We start from the raw sequence: 12471 nt of genomic DNA, 5'->3' as shown, positions 1-12471 counted from the left end.
TCTGGAGCTTTAATTCATATCAATACATACAAAGATTCATATTCTTCTTCTTCTTCTTCTTCTCTTCTATTTGATCTGACATCATCCGTTTGATTGGGATTCCGCACCATCAAACGGATCTGATTGATACACAAGCAAATTAGGGACTTACACACACTATTTTGTCAACAGTGCCCATGAGTACTCACCCGAGTAGTAGCCTTCAAGTAGGAGATCCCGAGTTATTATTTTTCTCGCTTAGTTCCCGGTTCTCACCTATAGTACTCTATAAGTGAACTACACTTACTTTTCCTCTGTGTAATTTATAATTATAATTATAAGTCGTTACTAGGAACTTATAAGTAAGATTTATCAATGATTCCATGTCATTATACTGCTTGATCTATTTACGGGAGTGATGTTTAAGCTAGATTTAGTGAGGTGTTTAAAGTGAGATTTCCAAATAGTATACTCTATATACCAAATAGACCCTACATCTGATATGATCATACTTGGTCATTCCTTATTTGGTAGATCTTGAAGTAGACTTTGGGGTTATTGAGGAATATAAACCCTTATGATAATAGTTCCATGAAGTATGAAATTAGACTAAGACTTAGCGTTATGTACATCTAGGTCTTTTGGAAAAGGTGTAAGGAGAAACTCAGCCCGATTCACCAATCACCAGACACCTTTGTCAAGTGAGTGTGTAGTTATTATCAATATCATAATCTAAAATAAATGTATTATTTGTATGAGACAATAAATGCTTGCTTGTATTACATGTGATATATGTTATTTGTATAAACAGGATAATACTATTGAATTGGAAACCATATTGGAAATTGATTGTCGTTAAATATAAGTCTTAGGATAAGAATAAGACCTTTAAAGAACTCTTAGTTGAAACAAAGCTGAGTATCAATTAGGTCTCATGATTGGGGTAGGGTGTGTGAGTGTATCTCCTCTTTCTTGGATGACCATAAATGGTGGGTCCAGATTAGACAACTGGCAAGTATGTATGGGTCATCGATCAAAGTAAATGACAACACTTGACTATTCTAGGCGGTCTAGTGAATTACGTTGCTAGCAAAGACTTATAATCTATGGACGTAGATAAAATAGGATACCATATTTATCAAATCTCTGAAAATTGGTTGCCTTATATGACTTACACTGGCCAAGGAAACCCTAGCTATGTAGTCAATCGGATACACAAACAATTCATCAAGTAAGGTGATTATTCCAGATGATTGTTGAATTAGAATCTGTGAGCATCGGTTGGGTTGGGAAGTTGGTCTTAGGTCAGATTTTATAACTTTTTTTTGTAGGAATGATATTAATTATTATCATTAAACTATTATGGGTTTGAAAAACATACGTATCTCACCAGGTTTTGCCAAACGTGACCCACTCATTTTTTATGCATTACAGGTTATGGAACCAATATTGTAGTAGTCTAGTTAGGATGTTGAGTGGAATAAATAGATGTGCCAATAATCTGTAGTTTCATGGTGTTTTTTATTTTACGTTGTAATGTATGTTTGGATATGAACGAATGACATCTTCAAGGTTTTAATAAAACAACTTTTGTTATCCTAAAAATGTTTTATTTAACTAGGAATTTCCGCATCTCAATTCATAGTTAGTATCCTAGCATTAGTTTAAGCAAACTATGAATTTAGGAAAATTCTAGACATAAACTTAGAAGCTAAATATGATCGGTGAAGTGTGTGATAAATTACTTTAGGATAGATGCCTTAGTTTCCTTTGACACTAGCACATATATATATATATATATATATATATATATATATATATATATATGTATGTAATATCCCGTTTAAAATAAAATAATTATAGAATAAACCCAAAACCCGAGTAATAATTTTTATTGTTATTTTATATTATTTATTGTCCAAAATTAATTAATAAATTACTAGAGTGATGGTTTCGGGAAGCCAAATGATAAGAATTGAAGTTCCGAGGGTTAAAGTGCAATCATGGGATTTATTTTGCAAAGGATTTTAGAATTCAAGGGCTAAAGAGTAAATTCTGGACTTATGTTGGAATGATTTGTGGAGGGAAGGGCTGATCGGTAACATTTTGGACTTGAATTGTAAAGAGTTTAAGGAGGAAAGGTTAAAAGTGTAAAATATGGATTAATTTGAAAGAAAAGGAAGAAGGAGGGACCGAATGTGGTATTATGGGGCCAAGTTTCGTGGAGGGGGGGTATATATCAGTTACAACCGGTAACCCTAACCCTAATGGTGTAGGCTCCATCCGCCGTCAACACTCTAACACTCCCTTGTCTCTCCGATCGGTCGAAGCCCCAACCACCGGAGCACCCACATCCTGTCCATCCTAACGTTGGGAATCAATCTCGCTTGCATTTCAGTCGTTGTGTTCATGAGAACTCCTCTTGGCCGCCACCGCTAGACCCACCAACGATGTAGATCGCTCCATCGTTTCTTCCATCCAACTGTCATGAGTCGCTGCGGGGGTGGCTGTGTGTTGGATGTTGTTTCACGTCATACGAAGCCAATGAAGACCACCGCTTCGAGCGGCTGTATCATTTCGTGACCTCCGGGTGCCGCCTGCCACATGCCACCGTGAAATGGTGGCTGTGTTCATGGTTCGCAAGGGGGGGGGTGTTGCTATCATGGGTTGTGTCGACATGGAGTCGGGAAAAACCACCATGGCCGTCGGCCATGGTGGCTGTCGTCGTCAAGGTCGCTATGGTTCGCTATTTCCGATGAATCTCGTCGCCAACCACCACCAGGAGGGTGGTTGGATCCGTTTGCAAGAAAGAAAGTGGGTAGGTGTTTGTTCCTGCTGTAGGGTGTGTAGTTTGTTGGCTGGGAATCAAGAACTGCTAGCACCACCATTGCGAGGTGGTGGTTGCCAGCTCCGACCACCGCCTGCCGCCACAGTGCGGTTGTGTGCGTGTGTGTTTATTATTATAGGTGGTTATTTTAGTGTGTGTGTGTGTTTTGGATGGTGTTGTAGCTGTAATCATGCCGAAATAATCAATAGAAAAACTTGTAACCGCCACCGTGAAGTGGTGGCTGCCGCCACCGGCTGCCGTGTCGGGTGACGGTGTGCTTTGATTGCGTTTGGACCCCGTTTGGGGGATGTTTGGACAATGTGTGACCAATGAAACCCTAATGGGCCCAAAGAAAGCCTAGCGGCCCAATGGAACCATAATGAGCCCAATAAGACCCAATGTGACCTAAAAGCCCAACCAATGGACTAATGGGCTAGTATGGGGTTGGAAAACCTTAACTAGGGTTTGGAAAACCCTAATGGCATAAGACCCTAATTTTGAGAATTTATTGGGACACACAGGAGATTATTTAATAACTTGAAATATAAAATAATAATCATTGACAAAATTAACCTAAAAGCAATATTGGACTTAATGGATTAAGTCCTTGGTAAATTAAGTCCTTAATGGTTTAAGTAAGAAACACTTAACCCTAATTATCATTTCATGTGAAAGCCCTAATCTCACTTGGGCTTTGAGTTAGGCCTTCCTGTTGGGCTTTTGCGATTGGACTATTGGTGGGCCATCTAAGAGTAAGTTAATGGACCAAAGTAATTAGATGGGCTTTAGGGTAAGGCCCATGTGTGGACTTGGGCCCAACTTGGAAAGTTGGGCCATAGATGGGCCATAATTGGGCCTTCATGATTATGTGATATTGGATCATGGGAATTGGATTGGAATAATGGGATGGGCCTTAAAGAAAGACCATGTAGAAGTCTGGGCCCAATTTGGAAAATTGGTCCATGTGTTGGGCTTTGGCCCATTACTTGACTATTGGGTTTTGTAGTGTGAGTTGGATTTTGGGCTTGGAACCCAATTATTAATTGGGTGTTGTTTGATGTTGGCAGTTTGGGGAATCTGTCAACCAGCAGTTGGAGTTTCATCCGTAGGACTTCAGCAGTGCCAGGTGAGTTATCCTCACTATATCAACAGGGTCTACGACACCAAGGCCGACCCTTTATGATTTACATCCTGGTTTAGGATGGTTGCTATGTTATTGATATGCTAGATTACATCTTGGTTTAGGATGGTTGCTATGTTATTGATATGCTAGATTACATCCTGGTTTAGGATGGTTGCTATGTTATTGATATGCTATATTTCATCCTGGTTTAGGATGGTTGCTATGTTAGATTTCGGATAGATCGGTATCCTGGTTATAGTATGCTTGTATGCTGTTATGATCTGTTAGATTGGTATCCTGGTAGATAGGATGTTGTGATGCTATTATGATTGTTATATCGGTATCCTGGTATATAGGATGATGCTATGTTAGTGACCTGGTTAGGTCGGTATCCTGGTTATAGGATGTTGCTATGATTTGTGATCTATTAGATTAGTATGACTGTTATATATATGCAAGTGTATGATATTTATGTACACATGCTTGTTTGATTTGGGGTTGGGTTGAGGCAGTCCTGCTTTGTGCTGGAGGCCAACATACCCAGGGCGGTCCGGATAACCTGAAGGCCCTGCAAAGGGATTCAGTCAGACCGAAGGCCCGACGAGCGATCCGGATAGGCTGTAGGCCCTACGAGGCGGTCCAGACGTGCCGAAGGCTCGGAGAACAGTCCATATAGACTGAAGGCCATTGAGACGGTCCAGTCAGGCTGAAGACTATTATACATGCTGTTCTGTATTGGTTATATGACATGGTTAAGTTTGTATGGCATTGGTATTTTGGGGAAACTCACTAAGCTTCGGGCTTACAGTTGTTGATTATATTTCAGGTATTTCCGATGATCGCGGGAAGGCGAAGGCGTGATCGTGCACCTCCTCATATTTTCATGATTGATTTTGGGGATACTCTGATATCTGAACTATTTTGAAAACAAACTGTAATAACTTAATGGTTTTAAAATGTACTAAAAAGTTTAAATTTGGCTTGAATTTTAAGGGTGTTTCAATATGCACACACACACACACACACATATATATATATATATATATATATATATATATATATATATATAGTAAGTAATATATCGTTATCCTAAAACTTCTCGCCTCTATGACTATAGAATGACATGACGATCATTAGGAGTGGAAGAGTCGTCAATAACGAATGAGGTCCAACACCTCAGAATGTCGGAGCAGCTGTTGTTCAAATCCTGATGAAAGACGCTCGTGCAATAATGCAAGACATGCTCAATCAGCAGCGACATGAGTTAAGGGAGCTCTTGGCTCAGGAACTAGCTAATGCTAGGGGAGGAGCGCATGTGATTAATGAGCCGGTAGATGTTGGAAAAGTTAATAACGGACCAATTCCTTCTCATCTAAAGATGGCTTGGGAAGGATATGATGACTTAGAAAGTCATCAAGGACCAGAGCAACCAGAGATCCACAGAAATGATGAACCAAGAGGAAATTGAAAGTATAAGGACTTCACAAACTGCAAGTTGTCATCATTTAATGGGAAGGAAGATCCCGTAGGAGTAATGGGCTAGATCTCGGAGATGGAGATAAAGTTTATCACCTACGGTAGCACGGGGAAGCTACAAACCACCTATGTTTTGAGGAAGTTCAAGGGCACAATGCTTTCGTTGGTGGAACATGTTAGGGAAGATTGTGAGCCCTAACAAGCCACTACAGCTGACATGGGATGAATTCTTGACCCATTTCAAGAGGAAATTTTGTTCAGCTGAGAAGATGCTGGAATTAGAGAAGCAATTTTTGGCTTTGATGAAGGGAAGCATGTCGGTGGACGAGTACACCAATGCTTTCACTGATAAAATGGAGTTCGCCTTGTGACTTGTTTCGGACGAACCGACTAAGATTGATCGATATGCAAAGGGATTGCCATGGGAGTACACTGTGTCGGTGAAGCAGGAAATTACTTTTGAGGCGACCGTTTGGGCTGCAAAATCTGTGGAGGGTATGATGAAGAAGAGAGCTACTAACAGGACTAAGGTCAGTGAAAAGAGGAAGGCTGAGGGAATCAACAATAATAGGAGCGATATTCACTATACTCGCAAGTCGAAGGCACCAATGTCGACCCAATGAATTACGTTGTGTCATGCTAGTTGTCTGTGTGATACTTACATGTTTTGTATGTTGGGCGGGGACCATTATGCGAGTTAGGGCGAGGCCCGTTATGCGAGTTATGGAGAGGCCCGTTATACTCATTGGGTGGGGCCTGCTATGCGAGTTAGGGCGAGGCATGTTATACTCATTGGGCGGGGATCGTTGCTTGTATGGTATGTGGTACTTTGGGGAACTCATTAAGCTTTATGCTTACGATTTAAGTTTATGTTTCAGGTAATTCCGATTCGAAAAGGAAGGGTCTGACTTGATCGCTGTGCATCCACCTGTGTCCAGTATTTTATGATTTTGAGATTGTACTCTGATAACTATTTTCACTATATACTTATGATGGTTTGCTATGAATATTTGATGATTTTGGTTGGATTAAAAACAAAATTTTTACTTTTGATTTTTGGGGTGTTTCGGTTGGTGTAACTCACATGAAATTTCAACTAAAAAATCAATAGTAAATCATCATATGACGACTATGTGTGAAAATATCTCAATTCTACCCATTGTCCTCGACTCCTTGTGCGTCCAATACTCCTATGAGACAAGAGCATATCTATTCTATGTATTCTAATAAAAAATAGTTATATTGTACACATGTCGATTTCTCGAAGCTCCTGGAAAAAATTCCCACTTAATTTTGACTCTCAATTTGGGTCGATCGTATTTCAAAAATCAGCAAAAAATTAGGGTTCCTCTCCGCTCACATTTTTATCTCCTCCCATTCTCCTATCGCTTTTGGAGACAAAATCACTTATTCAAAATTTAAAAACACGAACTTAGGATGACACGACAAAAATACATGACACGAAACGAAATCGGGACGAGTGTTCGTGTCGTGTTCGTGTCAAGTGTAAAAAACACGATGTCGTGTCATGTCGTATTTGTGTTCAAAACTCGAAACGAAATTGACATGATTTAGAATATTTTTGCCGCGTTTTTGGTGTTTGTCGTGTTATGTATGATTAAATATTAATTAAATAAACTAAATGTTATATGATATTACCTTTGTCGTGTTGTGTCGTGATTTTCATTTTTTTAATTGATTTTTTTTCGTGTTAGTTGTAAAAACACGACATCGTGTCGTGTCGTGTTCGTGTTACATAAAACCTTGTCGTGTTGTGTCATGTCAGACAAAAACACGACACGATAGCCCGATTTGCCACCCCAAATAACCATTTCCTCTCGAATCCCTATCTGTCGAACCAGTATAATTAACTTCTCACTGTCTAAAACCCTAGGTTTGCACACCCTATTGTAAAAATTTGTAGGGTTTTTTTTACACGGTCGATTCGGAATATGCACGATTGGAACAATGTTGATTCTTATGAAGAGGTTTATTATAGCAAGATGCGAGGATCATCGATGATGATGATGATGGGTATGTGTTTTCGGATAATGATTATGATGACGTATTACTTAGCCGAAATTAGGTGAAGCACTTAATTGAATCCTTTTTCTGGTGTTACCTAATCTATTACAGTGAGTGCTTAGTTCGATTAATAATCCATCAAACTTACCTTTAGTTATAAGTTTTCAATATCATCTTCAATTTCAGGTTAATTTTTTCTAAGGATTTTGCTTTTCTTCGTTGTAACGAGATTGCATCATATGTAATGTGTACTTTTATTTGTTTTTTCTTTCATCATTGAATTACTTGACTTTCCCGAAGCTTCTAATTGATTATATGTATTTTCAGAGTCTTAGGTCTCTACTTTTTCTTTACTATGTTCAGTGAACTGCGAAATCGATGTCGGCCAAGGGCTTGACTGAGTGATTAAGCTTGAGGTAAGTTGTTAAATATTTTTTGAATTGTTTGACCTCCCTAAATCGGGCCAAGCCCCAACTCAACAAATCTTGAGCTCGCCTCATTTGTGTTTTTGTTTCTTTTTTTTTTTTTAGGAATTTTACAAGTCACTTGATTAACTAACTTGTAAGGAATCATCTTTTAAAATTAGCATGGTAGTTTGAAAAGAAGATAATGCTCGGAGCACTTTCATTGCTCAAATATTATTTCACCACCAGCTTTAGACAAGCAAAGATCAATGTAACTTTAATTTATTGCTTCTTTGGTTCTCAAATTCTCAAGGTGAGATTATATATTTCTTTCCGTTTTTTCTTTTTTTTTTATCTCATTTGAACTTAATTCTTCAAATAAATACTAATAATGGTTTTCAGATATGGTTGAATGGCCATTGGCTAATTAATATATATATATATATATATATATATATATATATATATATATATATATATATATATATATATATATATATATATATATATATATATATATTTACTATATTATTAAGGATATTGCCCATTTCTTGAAATTTAAGAGGTACTACACCTACTGCATAATATATAATCAATTTATTCATACCTTTTAATACTACTATCACATTTCCGTTTTACAAATTAATTGCATTAAATATTTATATTTTCGTTTGACAAATTAATGGCATTAACATTGGTTTTATCATCCAGAAAGGGCTAGCGGCGCAGCTTGTTGCCCGTTTGCCTTCAATCGATATGTATTGAACTAAAATTGCTTTAAAAAAAATAAAAAAATAATAATTTAATAAAGTATAGATAAACTGATCAAAAAAGTAAACATATTATTTTTCTCCCCTGTCCTCTACACTCGCATTTTCCCTCAAACAAATAGCAAAAACCCTATTTTGAAAAGCCGACATCGCACCTCATCCGCCTAACTCATCGTCATCATCAATTCATCACCATCGGTAGTGAATCACCACCCACTCTCCAACCTCGCACCACTCACTGTATCTATATCTGATCGCCGTCGCCGCCACCTATTGTGCTCTCGTAACACTTTTTCGGTGACAGGAAGCCACCACACTCTCTCTTTATCTCCTCTGTCCTCTACACTCGTTCCACTCGCTTGAGATTACTTTGAGGATTAGCAGCTTTCAGATGAGATCCAATCACTCTATCAGCCGTAAGTTTTTTTTTTTAAAAAAAAATGCAAATTCGAAGTTGAAATTGTCATGTTCAAGACAAATGAATCTGAAAAAAGGGCTTAATGAAGATTGAATTTGATGTCGGAATTAATGTGCAAATACATATTCTTTGTTCCAGTTTTGATGTCAACCCTAGCTCTTTCATATTATTACATGTTCGAGTGTCGTCTGTGTGTCTCTAGCCTCAAAACCTACGTCTATATAAGGTCAAAATGCTTAAGGGTATCGGTAGTCACCCAAGGCAAAGTTCTGTTTTTGAGGTTTCAGCTTTGCTGGGATATTGGTTCTCTGAGAGTGTTAATTTGGTAATAGTAATGCTGAAAACACGTGTTTTATGAATTGCCGATGAAACATGTGACTTTTTGAAGTTGTTTGCTTGTTGCTCTTCTTGTTGAACCCTAACTTCAATTTTACGATAAGAAACAACCTTTTTGACATCAGAAGCGAAACTTTCTTTGGCATTCCTAGACCCTGGTATACTCTTTTCAATAAAAAGAGTTGATTTTGTTCATGTACATTTCAGTAAACACTTATTTGTACATGTAAAAATGCAAATATATTGAAAGAATGAATCATATGTTGATAAAGTAAAAAGAAATTGGTATTTAAAGCTGCATATTTTCAATTCAAGATGGATAATCAGTACCAGAGAGATGTCATTTCCAACGTTCTTAATTTGATTGTAGAGGTGTGGTGCTTAGGATTTGAACATTATTGATTATATTGTTATCTGAAATTCATCTATGATTTATCCAACCAAAAACAGTTTTACTGACTTTATCATATTCCTACAGGTGCTCAAAATGTGAGCTCTGAAAGGCCACTTAGGCAATTCGTTACAGGTAAAGACAAGTCAGCAAGTAGAAATTCAAAGGGTCGTATCACAATTTTCCACAGAGGGGGAAGGGCAAAACGGTCACAAAGAACAATTGACCTAAAACACAACACTTCATCAATAGGTGTAGTTAAACGAATCGAATCGCACTTCACGGATCACAGTGGTAAGATGGGTCGAAGGGGCAACTGTTGACCGCCCAAAAAAAGTCAACTCCCTCCAAAAAAACTTCACCCCACCCCCTAAGATACTACCCTCCATCTCCATCAAAGGTCAGTTTTCATTCTCTTCAATTCCCGGAATGTTAGAAGACAAAAAGGTGGAATCTTTAAGGCCTAAAACATATCATATAGTGGTTGGACTTTTAAAAGGTAGTAGGACCTTGAGTAGTCAAAGTCAAAGTCAAACAGGGACCCACATGAGAAATGTTAAGGAAGTTTTCTTGTCTACTTTTTCATCTTCAAATGGGAAAAGAAGACATGATGCTCCTTATTCGTTTGTGAACGTGTTGGGTGTTCCAAGAATGGCGGTGGCAGGGGCAAAACCGGAATATTTTGTTCCAAGAATGAAAGATGATGTGAAAGAGAATGAAAGTCTATTGCTTAATGAGGTAAAAAGGTGTGATAAGGATAGTGTTCTGTGGGGGCATAATATGAAACGAAAAGCAGTTTTTTCTTGGGAGAGTTTGAGACAAAGGGGGATTTTAGGGGTTGTTAATGAGTCATAGTCAAAGTCAAAGGTGAGAAAAAGTGAAAAGGTGGAAAAAGATGGGGAATTTGGAGTGGATTGAGCTCCTATGAGTTATATATTGGCTACGTAAGTGTCGATTTATCTGTTACCTAAGTGTCGATTTATCTGTTACCTGTCTGTTGTGACAAAAAACAACATAAATCATAATTATAGTGAAAAAAAACAAATATTTAATCGGGTGTGTAATCAAAAGTGCACATTTATATATTTTTATTTTAACATTTGCGTAGTTTGACATAATCGGGTTTGTAATCAAGAGTATACATTTATATATTATTATGTTAATTATACCGATAATTGTTTGTATATAGTAAACTATTTGTGCAAAAGAATTAATTGTCTCTACAATTTAATTTTTGAATAAAATATCCGCATCCGGCGCTTGGCGCGGGTAAACGGCTAGTGTGTATATATATATATATATATATATATATATATATATATATATATATATATATATATATATATATATATATATAGGTTCAAATGTTTTCAAAAAGTATTGTGTGTATATATGAACCAATCAGAATTTAGCACAAATTAAAATTTTAAATAAATTAATAAGGGTAAATTACTACTATTACATATATATTAAATAATTTCCAAAATTAAAATTAAATCAAATCCCTATAAAATTGCAATCATTTTTAAACACTACAATAACCACTAACACAAAAGTAATCGATGTATTCTTTCCCAACAATAGCCGTCAAACACCAAATCACAACCATCAAAGTCTCTTTCTTCATCAGAGACAAGCGCATCCGGCAAGTGTATTATGATCAAGGGTATTTTTGGTAACCGATAATACATCGGAAGAGGAGGAGTCTCAGTGCTTCTATAAAAAAAAACCCTAATGTCGCCACCACCGTCATCAAGCGACCACCCTCCTCTGTCGGTCTTCATATTCTCAGGTAAAAGAGTAGAAATCATTAGTCAATCTCACATCTTAATCTTCAATCGAAAGTTTGTATCTTCTGTAATTTTTTTTAAACAATTTTATTTTTTCTTCATGACTTCAAATCACTTAGCTTTTCAATAAATTTGATTGTTTTTTTATTTTTCTTCTTGACTTCATTCAGTTGTCGGTTCTAATTTTTTTTCTTCATGACTTCAAATCATTAGCCAATCTCACATCTCGTTTTGTGCAATTGTTTGTTGCTGCTTAGTGGTAGTGTGGTGGGTTTTTCATGGAGTTGTGGTATGGTTTTTGTTGTTGGTTCCTCTTACGCTTTATGTTTGTATTGAGCTTCTCTTTTGTTGGTGGTTTTTCTTTTACACAGAAGCATTTGATAATGCACAGAAGGTGTTCGATAAAATGAATAAGAGATGTTTCAAGCCAAATTCTCGGTAATTGACTAATTCTTAGTAGGATACCATTAGTGTTTGTTTTTTACTTTTTCTCTCTTGCAATGTATAAAAAAACCCCAATTGGTGTTGTTTTTTTAGAAAATTTAGTCTAGTGAAAGTTGAGTATGAGGTGTGAATGGATTTATGTGTATTCTGTCAGAGTTTATTTATATAAATCCATTCTTTCAGAATGTTTGTATTCTTTCAAAATGAATTTGTGTTTTTTTGTTGGATTTTGATGTATTTGTTGCATTTGTGATAGGAATGACTTGAAGACCTTATAGGAATGACGTGAAGAATGAATCAAAGATTGATCATACTCACAGTTTAAGAATGTTGTTGTTTATTAAGAATTACACTTGTTATTCTTTCAGAATGTTGTTATTATTCAAGAATGTTCTTTTTGTATCACAATCATAGAATATAATTATTTGATATATTATTAGTTCAAAAATCGATTTTCTATATTGTTTCGTAATATACTTATTCAAGTT

At 36.6% G+C, this 12471-nt stretch overlaps 1 pseudogene; it reads left to right on the top strand.

Moving 5' to 3' along the window:
- The first annotated feature begins 5481 nt into the window (after positions 1-5481).
- Positions 5482-10697, top strand: LOC111919785 (60S ribosomal protein L2, mitochondrial-like; annotated as a pseudogene).
- Positions 10698-12471: the final 1774 nt, after the last annotated feature.

This window comes from Lactuca sativa, chromosome 8 (genome assembly GCF_002870075.4).
Source record: "Lactuca sativa cultivar Salinas chromosome 8, Lsat_Salinas_v11, whole genome shotgun sequence".
Classification (NCBI taxonomy): domain Eukaryota; kingdom Viridiplantae; phylum Streptophyta; class Magnoliopsida; order Asterales; family Asteraceae; genus Lactuca; species Lactuca sativa.
Note: the sequence above shows the minus strand (reverse complement) of the source record. Positions and strands in the feature narration are given on the sequence as shown.